Here is a 22,155-nt window from a genome sequence, read left to right on the forward strand (position 1 = left end):
ACACCCAACTGTCCCTAGGTCAATCCCACTTTCAAAAGACTTTAATTTAGTCAGTATCTCCATTTTTAACATCCATGTTCTTGCCCATGCCATCATTATCACTCACCTGGATCACTTCAAATGCCTCCAAGGTGGTCTTTTTACCTCCACTGTCAGTTTCCATTCCCAGTCCCATCCCCATAATCTCTGATCTTTCTGAAGGCAGGAGAATCTTTCAAAATACAAATGGGATCACCCTCTTCCTCTGCTTTGCTGAACATCCAAGGGCACTCCATTGCCCTCCTATATAAACTTCAAGCACCTTATGATGGGCTTGCATAACCTGGCCCCTGCTCAATTCTAATTGAGAAGTTTTAACTCTAATAGCTTTTAACTCTAATAGCTTCCCCTTCCCCTTGCAATCTGTACTCAAGCCATGATCAACTTGTCTCATTTCCTTGAATACTGAAGGCCTTGTTTCCCTTCCAGGCTTTTGCACTCTGTTTCCTCCTCTGGGGACACATGTCTCCTTCTCCCTCTACCTTTGTCTAGGTTCTACTGAGCTCCATTATTTCATTTTAAAAGCATCCCTTGCCCCAGAGCTGGGTTGTGCCTCTGTAATATTTTCATATTTCGCCCTGTCACTTCTCTTTTTGCTTTGTCTTTACCTTTTCTACACTCTCATGTCCTTCAGTGAGTTTCGAAGTAACAGATTCTGTACGGTCCATTCATCATCACAGGTCAGAATTTAGCACAGTGTCTGGCACACAGTAAGAAATTAACACTATACATGGATTTAATGCATTTCAACCAGCATTGGGAAAGTCCTCTCATGTCTTGTAGATAAGCAAAGACTTTGCATCTAGAGTAATAGCTTGTTTAGTGGATGTCCCTTAAGGAAAGAACTGTCTAGAAGTAAATGTACCCAAAATGCTAAAGATTATTGCAACTGGTGGTGACTTCAAACATGTCCCAGATGTGGGAAATCATTATCTTATGAGTTAATGAGCTGTGGTTTATGGCACAGTTAAAATAGCATGTTACCTGCGGGGGAGGGATGGGATACTTGTAAAACAACACAGAGACGCCAGTCGGTTGGCTCATTCATCTCATTATACAAGAGTCAATTGGATAAATAGAAGAAACGGGGGCTTAGGCTTTGGAATCACACAGACCCAGGTTCAAACCCCATGTTTGATATACAGGGTGGGGCAAAAGTAGGTTTACAATTATTTGTATGGAAAATAATACAATAATAAATAAATGATAATACAAGAATAAGCTGTGTTTTGTATACTCACAACTGGAAACCTACTTTTGCCCTGCCCTGTATATCCCTGGAGAAACCTCAGCTAAGTTGTTTCAACTTGCTCAGTCTCCGTTTCCTCATATGTAAATAGGAATGAAAAGAATTTCCTCGAACAACTAGAGAAATATGCCTGTATCGCCTAAAATAGCATTTGACACATAGAATTTTTAAAGTAAATAAATATTGTAAATGAAACTGGAGTCAAGTGATGGAGCACAGCTTACTTTTTATTCAAGACGTTTTTATCAAGTATGTGTTCTGTAAAGGGCACTTGACTCGACTGGCATACAAAAACAACTGTGTAATCCACGCTCAGGAAGCTCAGGCTAAAAAGGATGACAGAAACGGTGACCTGGTAATGGGACACAGTGCAGAAAGTGTATCGAAAGAATCGGAAAGCTCAACAATGGCAAATGCTGCTGGGGATGTGAGGGTGTGAAGCTCCATGCGCTGCTAGGCCTGGAGTAGATGGGGAGGGCGCCCTGGAGAACATGCCACTTGTATCTGGTCACATTAAATGCTGGAATACTCTTGTCCTGCAAGTCTTCTCTGGTGTATGTTCAAGAAAAATGATCATGCACACAGAGGATGAGTCAGAGGGTGTTCATGGCAGGGTCCGCTGGAAGGAGTGGAAGAGCCTCTACAGGGGGCACTAGGTGGGTAAATGGTGGTAGCTGCACATTTTAGCTGCCAGAAGGTCATGTGAGGGAGCATCCTTGCTGTGCAATAGCCACGTGGGTGGGCCTGGAAAACAGAAGAAACGGAATGAGAAATACAACAAATTTTCATTTATATACATTAAAATGTATGAACCACAGAATGACAACATACATATAAGAACTCATATAAACAAGTGTCCTGGTTCAACACATTAGACTAGTTGCCTGTGATGCAGGGAAGGAAATGGAGATTCTGGGAGTAAAATAAATAAAATAAGAGTGGGTCCTTGTAAGGACAAACCATAGAAATGTGTCATGAGCCGAGGAGGAGTACGTGTTAGCCAACCGTATCCACCGAGGGGAAAGAGTGCTGAAGAACACATAATTTTTCTTAGGGTGGAGAGGAAAATGCCACAGGACAGCACTCATTCTTTTAACAAATATTTAGTTTTGTGTTCAGCATTATTTGCTAAGAGAAAACAAAGCACAAAATAATCCAAATCCTCAAACCTAATGGAGCAGAAAAATTTTTAGTGGGGAGACAGATAGTAAAGAAGTGTGCAAGTTAATACCCATGCGATTTCATGAGCAGAGCCGCTGTGAAGAAAGATGGAGCAAGGTCAGGAGTTAGGATGCCAAGGAAGGTCTGTCTGAAAAAGTGACATGTGAGGAGAGAGATAAATAAATCCAGGGAGAGACACATTTGAAAATCCAGACAGGGCATAAAGGGGTCATGGTATCAATTCCAACGTGGAGGCGCAGGCCAGGCAATGCTTGGATGTCGGCTGGGTGTCCTGCAGTTCAACTCAATTCTGACACTGTCTGTCCTGAGATAGCGCCAGATCCCTCAGGTTAAGGGGTCAGTCCCACAAGACTGTCCCAGCCCCTCAGACACCAGTCAAAACCCAGATTCTTACCTGTACTTTTGACAGACTGGTTATAAATCAAAGGTTCCCACAACCTCCTCCTCAAGTTTCATTAATTTGCTAGAGTATCTCACAGAACTCAAAGAAAGATTTTACTTGTTAGATGACTAGTTTATCATAAGAGGATGTAACAGGAGCAACCAGATGGAAGAGATGCACAGAGCAAGGTATGGGGAAAGAGCTCAGGGCCCTTTTCTCTCTGGGGGTGCCGCTCTGTCCCGATACCCACATGCTCGCCAACCTGGAAGCTCGCCAAACCCAGTCCTTTTGGGTTTACAGAGACTTCATGACTTAGCATGATTAAGTAAATCTCTGACCATTGGGGGTCGATTGACCCTCCAGTCCCTCTTCCCTCCTTGGAGGTCAAGGGGTAGAACTGAAATGTAATCACATGGTTGACCCCAATGGCAACCAGGCCCCCATCCTTTGGTGTTTCCCACAATTGTTGAACCCTGTGAACACTTAGGAAACTCTAAGGGATTCAGGGCTCTGTGCTAGAAGCTGGGACAGAGAACAAATGTATGTATTTCTTATTGTAAATCACAGTATCCCGGGGAATAAATTCAAGACTGATAAGTCAATGATGGGTGAACAATGAGTGAGCCCGTGGTCTTGAAACAGAAGGTCAGTGTGGCTGAGTGAAGGGACAGGAAAGGTCAAACGGAAGGATGTCACACTGGGGGGGACCTCAACAGAAGAGGGAAGGGGGTTAGGTATTATTCTGAGTCTGATGAGAAGCCGGTCACAGAGACTGAGGTGGGCAGTGACATATTTTGACTTCCTTTTTTAAAAAAGTTCTCTTGGGCTGCTGTTGTGGACCCTTTGGGCAGGGTCAAGAGTAGCAACAGAAACATCAGGCAAGAGACTATTTCATTGCAGGAGACGATGGTACCTTGGCTTGGGTGTGAGCAGGGCTTCAATGGAACATTTACTTTTTCCAGCAGATAAGCTCAGGAAAGGACATTTTAGAATATAATTAGAACGGACATTTAGGAATATGATCAGAACTGACTCACAGATGTGAACCTTCCAGGTGATTTAGGGCATACAGTAATTGCGGGAAAGGGAAAAATACAGATGCAGGAAAGACCGAGGCCAGCTTAGGAAGAGCTGGATTGACAGACTAAGGAGTTTGGACTCTTTCCTGCAGAAAATGGACCACAGTGGGAATGGGCTAATGTAACCTCAGCTTTTATAAGATAATTGTGGGAGGCTTGTAAATGATGATTTAGAAGAGGCAGAAGACGAGAGGTGAAGAACACTTAGACTAAAATCACTGCAGTTTGCAAGGATGAGAAAAGACATGTTCATGTAATTAAGTATCGAAGGAACTTAAATGTTCTGCTTAATGGATATGAGAAATATGTGTACCTACCACACTGGTTTCTTGTAATGTTACATTAGTTCATGAAAGGTGCTTAGAGGAGGACCTGACACATGGTCATCCCTCAGCGAGTATTAGCTATTATTTACAAATTATAAGTAGTAATGATATTATTCTACATGCCTTTCTATGTTCTAGTATTATTTCTATGCTCTTTGCCTACAGGTGCTACACAGAGAGTATGTAAGTGGCCATCATTTGATTGGGGCAGAAATTGTTGGAGGAGGTGGTGTCTCAAGTGACTGAAGCTCACAGCAGGCCTCCATGCTATGCTGGTGGCAGGGGTGTGCACAGGGTGCTTCGGGAGGGTCTGGAGAGGAGGCAGTCAGCTAGCATAGGCCACTCAGAATGTTTTTTGGTGGGGAGGAGGGGGATTTGAGAAGGAGCTGGATGAGCATAAGTGGGGAGGCACTGCGAGAGAGTAAGATGTGGCATAAATGTGGAAATGCGACTTGGAGATCTACTGGCTGAGATTGAATCCTGGCTGTGCCATGTCCCAGCTTTGTGATTCTGGGCAACATCCTCCCTCTAAACCTCAGTCTCCTCATCTTGAAAATGATATTGAAAATCTTAAGTATCTCGTAAGCAATCTTATGTATTTCATCTGTGATGAAAAAAATTAGATAAGTCAGGTGAAATGACTAGCCTGGCACCTTAAGAGAAAACCAATATTGCTATTATATTTTGCTTATTATGATGATTCAGCCAACTCGTCTGCAGAGCATCTCCGGCTTCTACCCATTCATTTCTGTCTTCCTTTGAATGCTAAGCCTTTTACCCTGTGTGAAGGGCAGATCCTGGCCTGATATTTGCATTTTTGTTTCCTTGGTTTCCGTTGCCTTTGCCTCAATATCCAGGAAATCTCACCTTTCAAATTAAAGGGAGAGTTGATGTTCTTAAGCATAGCTGCCCCCTCTTGCATTAAGAGTGGCATTTTGAAGTGATTTGCAGGATTTCGGAGTGGAAGGTGCTCTATAGCATTGGTACAGTATGCAGCACTCATGTGGCAATGAGTCGATGCCAATATCCCAACCCACTGGGAGTCAGGACACCTGCTTCCTGTGCCAGGATGTTCTGACAGTCTCCTGTGCAGGTGTTTGACATGGTAAATGGAGAGTGGCTTTTAAGGCTGCACAGATCAGCTTCCCTGGTCTTCCCTCCCCACCTCCCATCTTCTCACATTAAGAGGAGTCAGAGCACATCTCCGCCCAAAGAAACACTCACATGCAGCCATTAACGGGATGTTAGGAACTGTAGTCACAGGGGGTTGGAAGGATCTTTAAAATATTTAGTTCGACTCCTACACATTGCTGTGCAGTGTAAGCTTAAACGAACGCTGAAGTGCACAGCTTACTGTTTTCTGAGGCCTCCTATCCCATTTTTGGACAGTTGTGACTGCTAAAATACTCCTATATTTTTATACTGATCATAACATGTGTCTCCCTGTAGCCTTTACCTATTTGGTGAAACCCAAAGTTTTATCTTTTTATTTGAGCCCCTCAAATATTTTAAAATGCCGAGACATTGTCCCAAGTCTGTGTGTCTCAGGTTTCTTGCTTGGCCTCACTTATTCAACCATCCTGCTTTTCTCCTCTAAAATTCTCATTCATTATGTATTGGGGCACTTGTTGTGGGCACCAGACTGAGTGATTCTTGGGTGGTACTCATTCACTTTCAACTACCCAGAGTAGATAGGGAATAAAGGCAGAGATAAGTAAAACAAACCACGTAAGATCATACAACTAGTAAGAATGTATGTAGGATTCCAGTCCAGGCCATACCTGCCCCCAGCGTGTGCACTGCTGACTAATGTATTCCACTGCCTTTTCATGCCCTCTTTGATTGAAATTCCTTATGCAAAATTAAAAAGAGAGTTACTGTAACAGTAATAATTATTATGACAAATAATTGCCGAGGTTTACTGAGAGCTAACTGGCCTAGTACCTTTGATACTATTGTAATTAGCTAGTTATTAATAATAGGAAAGAAGCAAAGAGAAGGCTAGACATTAGAGGCATGTCATTCGAGCAGTTTCACCAGGAAGCTGCAACTTTGCATTTCCCAGGGAACCACCAGCCTATTCCCTGCAAAACACTTGGGGAAGGGATCCAAAAAAGGAAAGATAGACTTATGCCCAGTAAAAGTGGGGTGATTAGGGAAGGTGTCTGTCAGTCAAACCTGGGGACAGAGGTGGTTGGCCAGAATGAGTGGGGCCACTGCAAGCCCATGAAAATTTGGGAATACCTAATCCTTAAAACAAAGGAATTCTCTCTCTTGCTCTTGTGCTCTTGGCTCACTCTTGGCTTCCCAGGATTTGCCCGTGTTTCCTCTAAGCCATGTGGCCCTGTGGACCCCACATGACGGGCTGTGGTGGGGAATCGTAAATTAAGCTAGCCTGATGCTGGACTGGACTCGGCTCCAACATGGAAAGGGAACTATGGACACCGGCTCTGATTTTAGCTCTACTGAAGCTCCAGCTATACTTCTTCTATGACTGAACCAAAGGAAATGGGACTTTGGAGCCCAGGGGTGTCATTCCATGGAAATAAAGCTTCTACCATATCTCATTCTCCTGTGCAAGTCTCAGAAAATTATTTTCTTGGGATATCACAAGAAATCCACCCCCACTAGCAACTGGGGGAGGCGAGGCTCCCTCCCCTCCATTCACACCTTGACTCTAAGCCTTTTCATCTTCATGGCAACTTTGAGGTAGGTTCCCATTTTACAGATGAGGAAACCAAGGCAGAGAAAGACTGAGTAACTCCCCCAAAGTTACGCAGCTAAGTGGCAGAACGTCTGCTTCTAGCACCTCTAATTTAAAGCATTATGCTGTAACCTCATATTCCCAAATCTTCATGTTGTGCTTTTTAACGCAGTAAGTCAACTTACATCTGTGTCAGCAATATCTCGCTGTGCCTATTGAACTCTCAATGATATGTGTGTGTGCACCCATGCCTGCTTTGCTTTATAAGAAAAAGACAGGCTGTTAGGCCCTGTCTTCTCTGTACTGTAATTGTTCAGTGGGATTTTTTGCAGGCCAACCATTTATTCCTATTAAAGGCCAGATTTAGGGATTCAGTCCATTGACTCAGCCTGATGAGACTTGTTTCACTGATCGTTCCATACCCACTTTCCAAGCTTGGTACCGATTTCTAAAATAATAAACACATCTTCTAGCCTTCCTCTGAGTCATTAGCCAAATCTTTTGCACAAGATTGAACATATACCTTCAGATGGGAGGGGTCCTTAAACTTCTAGGAGGATATTCATTCTCTGAGCATTTGACATATTTTTTAAGCAACCACTGTGCGATAGGCATCATAGTAGCCATGGTAAATAAAGTTTTCAGTGAAAATAAATTCTATTTCCTCATGGCCTTTCAGTTTCAAGTGGGAGAAATACATTAATCCAATAATAATACAAATTAATGATAAGCATTCTGAAAGGAGTGATGGTTGTACTGAGACTGAAACAATGAGCTGGACTAACTGGGTAAAATGAGGGGAGAAACACTGACCAGCCTTGTAACAAATTCTCTTTGGCTATCGGTGACTTTAAATTGGTCAAGCCATTGTCTTAATAGGATGTGAAATTGATGAAGACAAAGCATTTGAGTAAACTAACAATATTCTAGTTCACAATTGTCCAAACTTGGTGCTTCGTGTGGTGCAGGGCTGTGTTGTACATTAATAGTGCACTGTTTTCAAAGAGTTCCTGAAACTAAATAATGTGGAACATCCTGAGTGAACCAAACTCAAGCAAGTTTCTAATGTGTAGAACTTTTGGGATTCTTCATAACATTTAAATATATTATAAATCTGTTATTGAATATGGTGTTTCCTAAACTTATTTGAATAGTATATTTTTTTCACAGCTCTTAATTATTTTCCAGTTTCCAGAATTTAGTCTGGGAAACAATCATCTACTTTAACCAAACCCCTTACCCTCTAATGCTTGAAGTCTCTCTAAGACATTTCCATCAAATTACTATTGAGTTCTTTCTCAAGTATCCTCAGTGAATGAGAAATATACTCAATGTTGTTGTTGTGTTTTTTCAAATAAATGGAACACCTCGGACCCTGCCTAATTATCGTAGTTTTGTGAACTATGTCAGTTACCTTGACTTAGTCTTGTGTTACCCAGAAGCACAGAAATGGTCATTATATGTTGCGTTTCTAAGGAGAAGAGCTGTATATTCCTAAAGTGAACACTAGGTTGGGGCAGAACCATTGGAGCCTGGATTAGTCGTATTTTATTTTTATAAAGCAGCCACTTGATGCTCTCCAAGAACCCTTCGCTAAACTTCATTAATAAATAAAAAATAAAGAGCCTGCATATGAATAAATGATGAAAGTACCTCCCTTGGTAAATTTTTTAAGTCTCTGAAAATAGGTCCAGTCTTCATCTGCAAACTTAAAGCAGTTAGAGGAGCCACAGAGAATGTCATTATGTTGCATGTTTGTCAGGAGAAGTGAAGAGACGGAAGGGAACCCTGTCACTTGAAATGCAGATCATTTATTCAATGCAGATTATTTACACTGTTTTTCTTAATTGCTATAGATTGTGTAATGTCAGAAAGGGGCAAAATTTATAGATGAAAAGTGCAGGAGAATCAGATGGCCTTGTGGAGTGGAGCTGATCACTTTAATATGCTCATATATCATCACTGTTCCTAGGATATGCTTCTGCTGTTCATATATCACATTAAATTGTTTACATGTCTTTTTTCATTGCTAGCCTGAGAGGTTTTATTATTTATTTATTTATTTATTTTTAGCTTTGGGCCAAGTCTGGTTTAACTTTGTATCCCTAATGCTTTGCATACCTCCTAATACAAAGTAAAGGTTCAAGAAATGTTTGTTGATTTTTTACTGTAATGAATATCAGATTCCAAGAATGGTTCCTGTAAGGCCCAGTCAAATTTCAGTCATGAAAACTTAATAAAATCACCTCCCTTCATGGTGTCATTAGCTCGGTGGGTTGGTTGAAGTCAGCCTTTGTGTGGGAGTATTTACACTAAGGAGATTGGTAAACACTACAAAGGACCCCACCCTCCTTCCACCGGGTAGGAAGCTGGTTGTTAACCATTTCCAGCAACACTTCCTGTGGCTCCTGCATTTGCTCCCCAGCTCCCTTTCCTTTTCTCTTGCTCTCTGATGCAAGCAGTTGGAGGATCTTGTGGGTTTAGATCTTGCCTCTTTAACCTTAGTTGATTCTATGTCTGATCTTAAATAAAAGTACTCCCTGACTCTATGCACACCTTTCCTAACTTCTCTCCCCGCCCCCCCTCCACCTCTTTCTCTTAAACTTAGTAGAAGCCAGGCTCGTTCAGACATAGGCAGCAATGGAAGGAAATCACTTTTGTTGGAGTCTTTAATTAAGGACCATCGCATGGGACTTAGAGGAAAGCGTGGATTTTACAATTGGAGTTGAAATTCTCTCTCCACCTCTTTGCTCTGTGTCTTTGAAGGAGTTATTTAATCTCAATAATCCTCTGTCCTGTCATCTGTAAAGGAGACAATAAAACCAATCGCACAGTTTGCTCTGAGGATTATATGAGATCATGCCTCTAACATAATCTAACAGAGCCCCTGGTATAGGACAATAAACGCAGCTATCTTATTACGCCGCCGTGTTTTTCTCTTAGGATTAGAACTGGATCACTCTGCCAGCCACACATCTGTGTTTGACTATGAATTGGAGACAAAGGACCTGGAGTAGTTGCCAAGCTTTGCCACTTAGGGGTCCCACGATCGATCGTCGGGGCAGAACTCTGAACCTCAGCCTTCCCACTTGTGAAGGGGGATAATGGTCTCTCACTTGCCTCCCTCACAGCACAACTGAGGGAATCAAATGACATAATAAATCTGAAAGAGCATCGAACACAAATAGGAGAGCTCGAACCATGAGGCAGCCTAAAATTGCGTGTATCATTAATGAGCAATTCCATTTTTAGGAACTTAACTGGAAAAACTTCTTAGAAAAAGAATCTATACAGAATATTCATCAAGCAGGTAATTGCAGTAGTGTTATTGATAAGAAAATGGAAAGGAAGGTAAATACTCAATGAGAGGGAATTGTTTAGTACATTAGAAAGCCTTTATATAGTAGAATGTCTACAGATATTAAGTCACTTTATAATAAACCTGAAAGAATGTATACCAACCACATTGTTTATAAAGAAGTCATCACTGAGTGATGACTTAGTGGCTTTCTTAGTGACTTTCTTTTCTTGCTTCCTGGCATATTCAGGTTACTTTATGATTAATAAATACCACTTGTATAATAATAATAGTTATAATAATAATGGTTACAAAACAATATATGAAGTATGAAGAATGTAGTGGGAATGCCAGTGTGTGAATAGAGAGGGTCATGAGTAGAATGCTTTATATTTTGTGCATTTTGGCCTTTTAACATTTCTGCATTGACTATATATTAGTTTTATAATTAGGGAGAGGTACTAAAATACGTCAGTGAACTATGAGGCTTCAGTACTTAGGTACTGTCATCTATCTATGTGATTCAGTGAGCAATAGTCACGGTTCAGGAGGGGGTACTGTTCTGATTGCCTCCAGAATAGCTGATATTCTAAAAAAGACGCTCTAAAAGAATAATCCCTTGATCTGCAGAGTCTCATAGCTATACAATATGTTAGTGTTTGTCTTTCTTTTTATATTAATTGGAGAGAAGGGAATTACAGTAAAAAAATGGACTTTTCAAGTCAAATAAACTCTTTTCATCTCAGAAAAGAAAAAAAACAACCTTTCTTCCTTGGGCATTGCTGATTTTATATATTGAATGTAATGTAAAGAAGACATGACATGATGGTGGGGAGAGGTCTGGGGGCTTCCTGAAGTGTGGGCCTAATATGGCTACTGAAAGGAAGCATTGCATACATGCTTCCCAAATGGGGATGCATGTAGTAGACTGTCCTATGCATAGTTCACTCTCGCAAGGTCCTTCAGACAGAGAGACTAGGCCCCAGAGTCTTTGTTTTAACTGAGTGAGCCTACTTCCCTGGCCATGGCATATTGATCAAGGTAGAGGTACATGTCCTGAGATGACTTGTATGCAAATCAGATTCTCAAGACACAGGTTCTATGCATCTCAGAAATGTAGCCATCGTATGGTCAGTGTCCTAAGAGAAGATCCAGGAGCTACAGTTGCTGAGGTCCTGGATTCTGCTCTGACTCCTTACTGCGGAGGCTTGATCGTTCAATCCTATCTTCCATTTTATGAACTACCCCATTGCCCTTGCAATAAGTAAGCCCCCTTTTATCCTAATGAATAGGCAGAGTGAGTTTCCATTGCTTAAAACCAAAAGAATGTTGCCTAATGGAGCATGAGTCTATCAAAAAAGCCATTGGAGGAAGAGCATGGGATTCTTCAACTGTGTCATTGATAATGGACATAAATGTTCTTGTCTCAAATCTGCTTTTAGGAGACAGGATAAATGAGTAGAATGGACTTTTACTGGATCTTGAATTACTCAACGTTGCCTGAGAGGAATTGCTGTTATGGGGCTATGTTATATAAGGGTCCAGCATGTGTTAAGTGGGCATCATGGATTGAAATGGTCTTGGAAGGCAGTGATCAAATTCGGTGGCTAGTGAGAGGCACAGATAGATTAGGGCCTGAAGTTTTGTGATTCTAGCTGAGCAAGTAGGGAAAATTATTACATTCTGTGGGATGGTTCATAGATATCTTCTTAAGAAACCATGCAGAGCTAAGCAATGCTCTTTAAAGTGTAAAAGAAATATTATTTAACATTGTCACGTTTCCATGTCTTGCCTAGATGTTATTTCTGTGCCTACACAAATGTGTACACTAGTGATTTCCATCCCTGGTTTTTGAGTAGGCCATGGCATCTTCAATTATCTCAAGATACACTGAAAATATATTTGAGATTCTTGACACAGAATTAAATGTCATACCTGCTAATTATAAAAATAAATGTAGGTAAGAGTGAGTTTATGTCCTGGAATTAAACTGATGGCTTTTAAATGCTGCTTGTTCATGGAGGTTTAGAATTGCTGATTTGGGAACTGCAAGGTAAGGCAGATATATCAAAAGATGCAGGGAGAAAAAGCTGTGCTTGTGATGGGAAAAGATTGAGAGCTGGTGACAAAAGCTGTTGAGTTGAGAACACCTTGCCACTTATTATAGTTAAGATAACTTGCCTTGCCTTGGGCTCTTTATTTTAATGTAGATGTCTGGGAGTGAGTGGGTGATTGAGGGAAATGGAGAGAGGTTATATGTCTTCACAGGGCAAGATGGCAATTGAATGACTACCAAACCCATCCCCTGTGGTGTTAATATATGCACTCATTGTTCCACCCTCTTTTCTAGTAACGGGTAAACAACATTTTTCACTCGCAATAGACTACTTTTCACTTCCAAACTGATGGTGAACCAACATTTGTATTTCAAGTACCAAAGCTCAGGCTGCAGAAGCAGGAGGCCCAGAAGAGATGTATGTGGTGGGTGGAAAGAGAGAACAGGACAAGTTTTGCATGTACAATTCGGCAGATCGTTCATAAGTCTGGCCTCCATGACAGGAGATGGCCTAATGCCTCATTAATTCCCATAGAGATGACGGTGATGTATCACCCCTTTTCAATCTGAAACTAAGTAATGCATTAAAAAAAAAACTAATTTGCACATGTTTAATGCGTTCATTAAGCTATTAGTCTTTCAACAAAAGATTTAATAGCAAATTAACATTTTTTTTTAAATAAAAAAAAAAATCATTCCCCAAAAGTCTTCAGTAAATACAATTATTTTGTGTTTTGAGCACAATGGGCTGTAGGAGAAAACACTTGGCACTAGTTTGGGGGTGGAAAAGACCGTGTTGGATTCTTCTCATTTATTACACAATTAGTCACCCTGGGGCATTATTTCCCTGAATAACAAATATTTCTGGGGAACAAAAGGCCTCTTGGAAGTAGATGTAAGAAGGTCAAACACAGAAAAGACTCCAAAAGGGCTAATTTTATAAAAGGAATCATGATAAACTGAAAAAAAAAATGACTTACCCTAAACATAAGGCTTATGAAACAATGGAAATTAACTTTGCTTGGTCAACCTTGAAATATCAGTATTTACTGAACATTTGCTTTGCTCCTGTTATGTGTTAGGCATTGGCTAGATGATACCAAAAGTTTAATATAAAGAAAAGTAACATGTATGATTTCTCTCGATGAGTGTTTGTTGAATATTTACTTTTCAATGCTGAGTAAGAAGAATAAATCACAGGCTGTTTTCTTGAGGAAGCTACCAGTGAATAGGGCAGATAAGCATGTAAGCAAAAAAAATCAAATTCAGTTTAAAACATTTTTTTTTAATTTATTGAGGTGACATTGGTTAATATAAGTTTCAGGTGTACAATTCAATAACACATCATCTGTATATTCTATTGCGTGTTCCCTGCCCCAAGTCAAGTCTCCTTCTGTCACCATTTATCCCCCCTTTACCCTGTTCTCCCTTCCCAGGCCCCCTTTTCCCTCTGGGAATCACCATACTGTTGTTTGTGTCTATGCATTTTTCTGTTTATTGGGGTTTTTTTCTTTCTTAACCCCTATACTTTATTCGCCCAACGCTCCAGCCTCTCCCCTCTGACAGCTGTCAGTCTGTTCTCTGTATCTACGAGTCTGTTTCTATTTTGTTTATTAGTTTATTTTGTTCATTAGATTCCACATATAAGTAAGACCATATGGTATTTGCCTTCTCTGACTGGCTTATTTCACTTAGCATAATACTCTCCAGGTCCATCCATGCTGTTACAAAATGTCAGATTTCCTTCTTTTTTATGGCCAAGTAGTATTCCATTGTGACAGTATAGCACCATTTTTTTGTCCACTCATCTACTGATGGACACAAAAGAAAGACAGTTAGTTAACTAATAGGGAGCTCCTAAAGACTGTCAACTGATTTCTCAACAGAAACATTGTAGGCCGAAGGGGATTGTCATGAAATAATCAAAGTGATGAAAAGCAAGGACCTACAACCAAGACTACTTTACCCAGAAAGACTGTCATTTAAAATTGAAGGAGAAGTGGGATCACTGGGTCAAAAGGCAACTCCATTTTTAATATTTTGAGGACCCTCCATACTGTTTTCCATAGTGGCTGCACCAGTCTGCATTCCCACCAGCAGTGCACTAGGTTCCCCTTTCTCCACACCCTCGCCAGCAGGAGTTGTTTGTTGGTTTGTTGATGGTACCATTCTGACAGGTGTGAAGTGATACCTCACTGTGGTTTTAATTTGCATCTCTGATGATTAGTGACATTGAGCATTTTCTTGTATGTCTCTTGGCCATCTGTATGTCCTCTTTGGAGAAGTGTCTAGTCAGGTCCTTTGCCCATTTTTTAATTGGGTTGTTTGTCTTTCTCTTGTTGAGTAGTATGAGTTCTTTGTACACTTTGGAAATTAGCCCCTTATCAGATGCATCCTTGGCAAATATGTTTTCCCAGACCGTGGTGTTTCTTTATATTTTGAGGCCGTTTTCTTTTGCTGTGCAAAAGCTTTTTAGTTTGATATAGTCCCATATGTTTATTTTTTTCTTTTGTTCCTCTTACCCTAGGAGATGTATCAGTGAAAATTCCACTACATGGGATGTCTGTAACTTTACTGCCTATGTTTTCTTCCAGGATTTTTATGGTTTCGTGACTTATGTTTAAGTGTTTTATCCATTTTGAGTATATTTTTGTGAATGGTGAAATTTGGATATCCTAAGAATCCTGAAAAACTAATCAGAAAGAACATATGCACCCCTATGTTCATAGCAGCACAGTTTACAATAGCTAAGATCTGGAAACAGCCCAAGTGCCCATCAGTAGATGAGTGAATAAAAAAGCTGAGGGACGTTTACACCATGGAATACTACACAGCTGTAAAGAAGAAGGACCTCGTGCCCTTTGGGACAGTATAGATGGACCTGGAGAAAATTATGCTAAGTGAAATAAGTCAGGCAGAGAAAGACAAACATCACATGATCTCACGTATCTGTGGAATCTAAAGAACTTAATATGATGAACAGAATAGATTCAATGACATGGAAGCATGGATCAGACTGATGAATGTCAGAGGGATGGAGGAGGGCGGGTAGGTGGAGGGGGAGAGGTTAACCAAAGAATTGATGTGCATATATGCAGAACCCAAGGACATGGACAATGGTGGGGAGAGGGACTGGGGAGGGGGGGTGGGATGGGGTGGAATGGATCATTTGGGAGAAAACAGGACATCTATAATATTTTAAACAAAAATAAAATTAAAAAAATAAATTAAAAAAAAACAATTGAGGGAGAAATAGTGAGTTTCCCAGACAAGAAAAAGCTAAAGGACTTTGTTACTACCAAACTAGTATTATGAGAAATGTTCAAGGGTCTTTTAGAAGAAGAAGAGGCGGAGGAGGGGGAGGAAGATGAAATAGAGAAATATAGAAGAATAAAATGGCAATAAATACATACCTATCAGTAATCACTTTAAACGTAAATGGCTTAAATTGCTCCAATCCAAAGACATAAGGTAATTGAATGGATAAGAAAACAAGACCCATGTATATGCTGTGTACAGGAGACCCACCTCAGAACAAAAGATACAGACTAAAAAAGTAAAGGGGTGCAAAAGATATTTCATGCACATGGAAATGGGGGGGGGGAAACGCTGGGGTAGCAATGCTTATAGCTGACAAAATAAACTGTAAAACAGAGGCTTTAGTAAGAGACAGAGAAGGATACTATATAATGATAAAGGGAGCAATCCAACAAGAGGATGTAACATTTATGGACCCAACATAGGAGCACCTAAATATATAAGGCAAATCTTGATGGAAATAAAGGGAGAGATCAACAGTAATACCGTCATAACAGGGGATTTTAACATCCCATTGTCTTCAATGAATATATCTTCCAGACACAAAATCAACAAGGAAGCAGCAGCCTTAAATGACACACTAGATCAGTTGGATTTAATTGAAATCTGCAGAGAATTTCACCCTAAAGCAGCAAGAATATACATTCTTTTCAACTACACATGGAACATTTTCTAGGATAGATCACATTTTAGGACACAAAACAAGCTTCAATAAATTTAAGAAGATTGCAATCATATCAAGCATCTTCTCTGACCATAGGTATGAAACTAGAAATCAATCACGAGAAAAAATCATATTTAGTTTTAAATCTTAAAAATATAGGCGCAGACAAAGTGCTTTGAGAGCAAAGATGAGGGAAGTTCTAAATTATATGGGAGATTTAGAGAAAGCTCTATGGGTAAAGTGAAGCTTAGGCTGGAACTTTAAGATTGGCACACATTAGACATGCAGAAATGAGTGGAAAATGTTCTCCAGATTGAGTGACAGCACCAGAAATGTACAGAGGAAAACATGTCATGCATAATGGGAAAAAATTACTTTGGTTTCACTTCTGTTTTAGTTAGTTTGGGCTGCTATCACATAGCACATCCCATGTAACAGAATACCACGGACTTGGTGGCTTAACCAAAAAATATTTAATTATCACAGTTCTAGAATTTGGGAAGTTCAAGATCAAGGCACTGGCAGAGTCAATGTCTTTCTGTTTTCCAGAGGGCTGTCTTTTAGCCCTACCCTCACATGGTGGAAAGAGCAAGAGAGCTTTCTTCTACAAGGGCCCGGGGCTCATTCACAAAGGCTCCATCCTCATGACCTATTGACATCCCCCAAAGCCCTGACTCCTAGTATCATCACATTGGGAGTTAGGATTTCAGCATATGAATTTGAGAAGGAGGCATAAACTTTCAGTCCATAGCATCTACCCTACTGAGCGTTACCCATAGTCTCTCCTCCTTGAATTTTAAAGAATTTTATTCTATAAGTTGGAATTTAATTCTTCTCTATGCAAGCAGAGAAGACATGAGGAGCACAGTCATTGGTTAGTGTCCACAAAGAAATGTATATGGTAATTGGAAAATGGCTCTACCGAGCAATGTGACTATTATGTTTCTATTGGGAGAGAAGAAAACCCTTCTCACTTTCAGTAGTTAAAGATCTCAGGGTAAAACAAATTCCAGTGTATTCCATTAAATAAATATGGATTATTATAACAATCTAAATGGATATAGCTCAAGGACATTGCCTCATGTTCTTCTATTCCCACCCTCATCAAATTTCCTATTTGTGCAATCCATGGCCCATTATGTGCTTTCTTTAATTATAGACTATCATAGTGCATGTATTTCCCCCTTAAGTGTGTATGCCTTCAAAATGAACCCAATGAAATTTTCATTTTACTTTAATGAATTATATTTAAAATTAAAATCCAGGGTAAAATGTGCTATGTTAGTCAATCTATTAATAGCAGTGTGCATTGTTCTTTCATTGCCACATACATACTGCTTTGGTTCGAGGAGGATCCTTAAATTATTTCTGAGGAAAGGCTCTGTGCTGATTGACAGCTGCACAATACTGGTTATTAATACTATTCCACGTTTGATGGATTTTTCCCACCGTGATACACTCTGCAAGTTCCCGGGGTGAACTTTGATTTGTCACCTTGGGAACCAAAGAAAGAAGAAATAAATCTTGAAAAAGCTCAACATTCATCTTTTTGGGAAAAGAGGAAAGAATCAAATGAGTAAATAAAGTCAGCATCAATATCCGACGTCTGTGCACACACCCAAACTTGGAACATCTGTCTTCCTGCCACTAATGATTTTGTTCCAGATGTAATCCAAATATGTTTGCAAATGGGGAGCAGAGGGGTGAGCACAGTTTACTTTGCAAACAGTTGGTGGTTATTATCACTATTTTTTGCTTCATTTTAAAAATATATGCATTTCCAAAGTGATAGGACAGCCTGCACTGATTTGTCTGAAAGGATAGTAAAAGGAAGCTAACCTTGCCTTTGGCCTTGCCCTGCTGTGTGTGGTGAACACACAATCTTCTTAAAAAGATACACAACATAGGGTAATGGCAACTATGTGGATTTTGGAGTCAGTCAGGAATTTGAAGCCTAGCTGATCAACAGCTTCTTATGTAGTGATGTGAACAAATTCCCCGCTTACTAAGCCTCTGTTTCCTATGTGACCTTGAAAAAGTCACTGTTGTGTAAGTAAAGGTAATGATAGTAGGAATAATTGAGTATTGTGTAGTGTATATTAGGTGTTCTACTCAGTGACTTACATGAAATAACTCTTTCATAGTCTTCATACCTGCCTTATGAATGTTACCAGACTAAAGACATCCCTTCGCCTGTGCGAATCAGAGCCCAATAAGACATGGACAGGATTCTGCAACAAAGAAAGTGAGGGTTTATTTTTAGGCAGAGGCACAAGCCAGCAGGCAGGTGAGCTAATGCTAAAGACCTGACTCCCCCGTGGCTTCCAGGGGATGGGCTATACGGGCGGAAGTTCATTAATAATGGCCACTAAGGGAGTCAGGGTGGTGCTCAGGGCCCTGGCCTCTACCCATTGGTTGGACTAGGGTAGGGGGTGACTGATCAGTGCATCTGGTCCTAATGTCAGCCACGGTGTCCCTTCATCTGGTTTCACTGCTTTTCTGGGTCTGCAGCTGAAACACAGCTGAGTCCTAGATATCATCTCTAGCTTAACAGAAACTCTGTCTCTGTGGTCAACAGACCTGAGGCTTTGTTCCTAAGATGATCTGATGCCGACCAGAACCTCATGGTCCTGAGGGCTTAATGATGAAAGGAGCGGACATGCAGGGGAGAGGGAGGTGGGTGAGTTAGGGGGCTGGATGAGGCCAGTGTGAATCAAAAGGAAAGAAGGAAAGGTCACAATAAAGAAGTAAAGTTTCTGCTCCGTCACAACCCCTGTGTGCTATCAATATTCCAGTTGTGGATGTGAGAAACAAAGACATGTTGAGATGAAGTGATTTGCCCAGAGACACAGAGCTAGAGAGTAAAAAAAAATCCGGTGGCTCAATACAAATTCAGAACCTCAACTCAAAGCAGCCACATTTTACTGTCTTTTCTTAAGCACCATGTCAGACGCTGCAAAGTGCAGTAGACTACTAGGTGGCAACGGCAAGAACAGCAGTCGTGACACTTGCTGGGTGCCTACTGTGTGCCACAGTCTCGAAGACGTCATGGTTTTCATCTCCTGAATCCTCACCATAACCCTAGGAGGTTCTTAGAAAAGGGAGAGATTTTTGTAGAAAAAGAACGTGAGGCACAAGAAATTAAGCCTTCAGTCAGAGTTATTACTGAGGAGGGCGAGAATTTGAATTGAGGCATCCTGACTAAAGATGCCACATATTTTAAACTGGCAAGGCCTATCTTAAATACTTGCTGAATGAATGAATAAATCTCCCCTCTCCTAGTACTAATTCTTCATTGCAAAATGGTGGTGATTAATAATCACTTCCACTTTAATGAAAATGTAGATCACAATTGTGTGAAGGTAGGCATCAGTATGCCTCTCACTTCATGAGGATGCTAAGGCTGGGGGAAGGGTTGGCAGCTTCATCAAATTTAGTTGTTTAGGAAAGCGTGGAGCAGAGACCCAAAACTGGCCTTCAGAAGCCAAGTGCTCCTTCCCCAACTTCTCCATGTTGCCTCATCTTAAGGTATGGAGTGTTGCTGAAAATTTCTGATTTATTGAATGTTTTCTGATTGTAAACTGGTGCTCTTCCCTGGACCCACCTGTTCCTTAATTTATTTCAATTTGAAAATAAATATATCCAATTTAGTGTTAGCCAGTGGTAGGAGGTAGAGACTGAGTGACTGGGATATTTAAAGGATTTCTAAAAACCATTTGCAGCCCTGGCAGGTGGCACAGTTGGCTGGAGCATCATCTCATGCACCGGGAGGTTGTGGGCTCCATCTCCAGTCAGGGCACATACAGGAGGCAACCGATCAATGTTTCTGTTTCTCTGCCCCCACACCCTTCTTTCCTCTCTCTCTAAAATCAATAAACATATACTGGTGTAAGGATAAAAATAAATAAATAGATAGCTAGATAGATGGATAGATGATAGATAGATAATAGATAGATAGATGATAGATAGATGATAGATGATAGATAGATAGATAGATAGATAGATAGATAGATAGATAGATAGATAGATAGATGATAGATAGATGATAGATAGATAGAGGCCACTTGCAGCCTGCAACATGGAAAGTACAGCAAAAGATACTTGACACATTGAAATTCAAATGTGTTTTTCTGGCAACAGACTATCACTGGGGCCTGGGAAGCCGAGTCCGGGCGAGCTAAGAGTAATGAAGCCCCGCGTCTCATATCATTGACGCCGGCATTTCAAGCACCACATTCATAACAGAAGCCGCAAACCTCTGGGTCCCTCTCTACTTCACTAAATTGAAATGGTTCCGCAGGGGAGTATGGCAACCGGGACGGAAGAAAAATAACATTCCTTTTTACACTGTACAAAGAGAAGGTGCTGACAATGTTTATTCAAAACAGTAACGTCTGCAAATGGGTCTGGACATGGCGACATTATGCCTGGCCATGCTTCAGTAGAGGCACCGCCAGCATAAGAGAGGTGGGGAAATGCTCCTGGTATTGTGGCCATTTGTTTTAGCTGCAAGCAATGAGGAAATTCTGGATTATGCTGGTTTCCCATCCCATCTCAGCTCCCTCCCTGTAGCAGCTTGGGCTTGGGTTGCTATTAACAGAAACCTAAATGCAAATTAGCTTAGGTTAAAAAGAAGCCGATATGATTTTATTAATCAATGCCATCCCAATAGATTTAATTTAAATAAAACCTCATGGATACAGACAACAGTAAGGTGATTACCAGAGGGAAAGGGGGATGGCATGAGTTAGAACAGGGTGAAAGGGGCATCAAATACATGGTGACGGAAGGAAACCTGACTTTGAGTGGTGAACACACAATGCGTTATAGAGATGACGTACTATAGAATTGTACACTTGAAACCTATATAATCTTAGTAACCAATGTCACCCCAATAAGTTTAATAAAATTAAAAAAATAAAATAGTAAATAAATATGTAAAAAATTAATTAAAAGACTCAATGGATCTCAGGATAAAGAGAATCTGGGGTTACTAAATTCAGATGCTAGATATAGGGGCACAAAATATGCAATGAGGACCAATTATTTTCCTCCCAATTGTGATGTCTCTGAGATTTTTTGTTGCCCCGTGTTTTTAGCATTGCTTCCAGTATCTTCCGAGACTGCTGCTTTCTCAGTTACTGTCTAGTAGAGAAGAGAGCGGGTCTGCTTTCCAGGTAGCTTTAATAAAATGTCCCAGGATTTACTCCCTTTGTCTCTGATCGGCTGGCTTGGGCCATGCATCTATGCCTGAAACAATCTTGCCACTGTATTCCAAGCTGATTGTATTCCAGTTGACTTCCTTAAGGCACCTTTAGAGCTACAGATGGATGGACTTAATTTCAATGGAACATACAGATTCAGAGTGGAGGAAAGGTATCAATTTCCAAATAAAATCTAGGATTTCTACAAAAGGAGAGTGAATGGATGCTGGGTAATAAAAACAAAATGTGTCCAGTGTACCTACCCTTCCAATAGATCTCAAGGAAATACAGACCAGTTAATTTCTAATCAATCACAGAAATAAAAGAGGTTTTACATCTCAACCAACTGAGGGATTGCAAACCCATTGTCCAAGGGCTGGATTTATCCCAAAGATGTATTTTCTAAGCCTTAAAAAGGTTGTTGTTTTGTATTGTAATTTGAGTTAATATATAACATTTAGAAAAATTTTTTAAATCCACATTTTCAAAGTTTCTCCTAAGCCATTGAAAGATGGAACACCTCTGAGCCAGCATTCTGGCTCGGGCATTATCAGCTGCCTCTCCTTCAATCAAAGACACAGGCTCCAGGTCACCGTAGTCTCAACTATTCTGCACCGTCTCCACCGAAGCCCAGGCTAAGGAATCAGAAGTCCA

Source organism: Miniopterus schreibersii, assembly GCF_964146895.1.
Source record: "Miniopterus schreibersii genome assembly, chromosome: 11".
NCBI classification, from domain to species: Eukaryota; Metazoa; Chordata; class Mammalia; order Chiroptera; family Miniopteridae; genus Miniopterus; species Miniopterus schreibersii.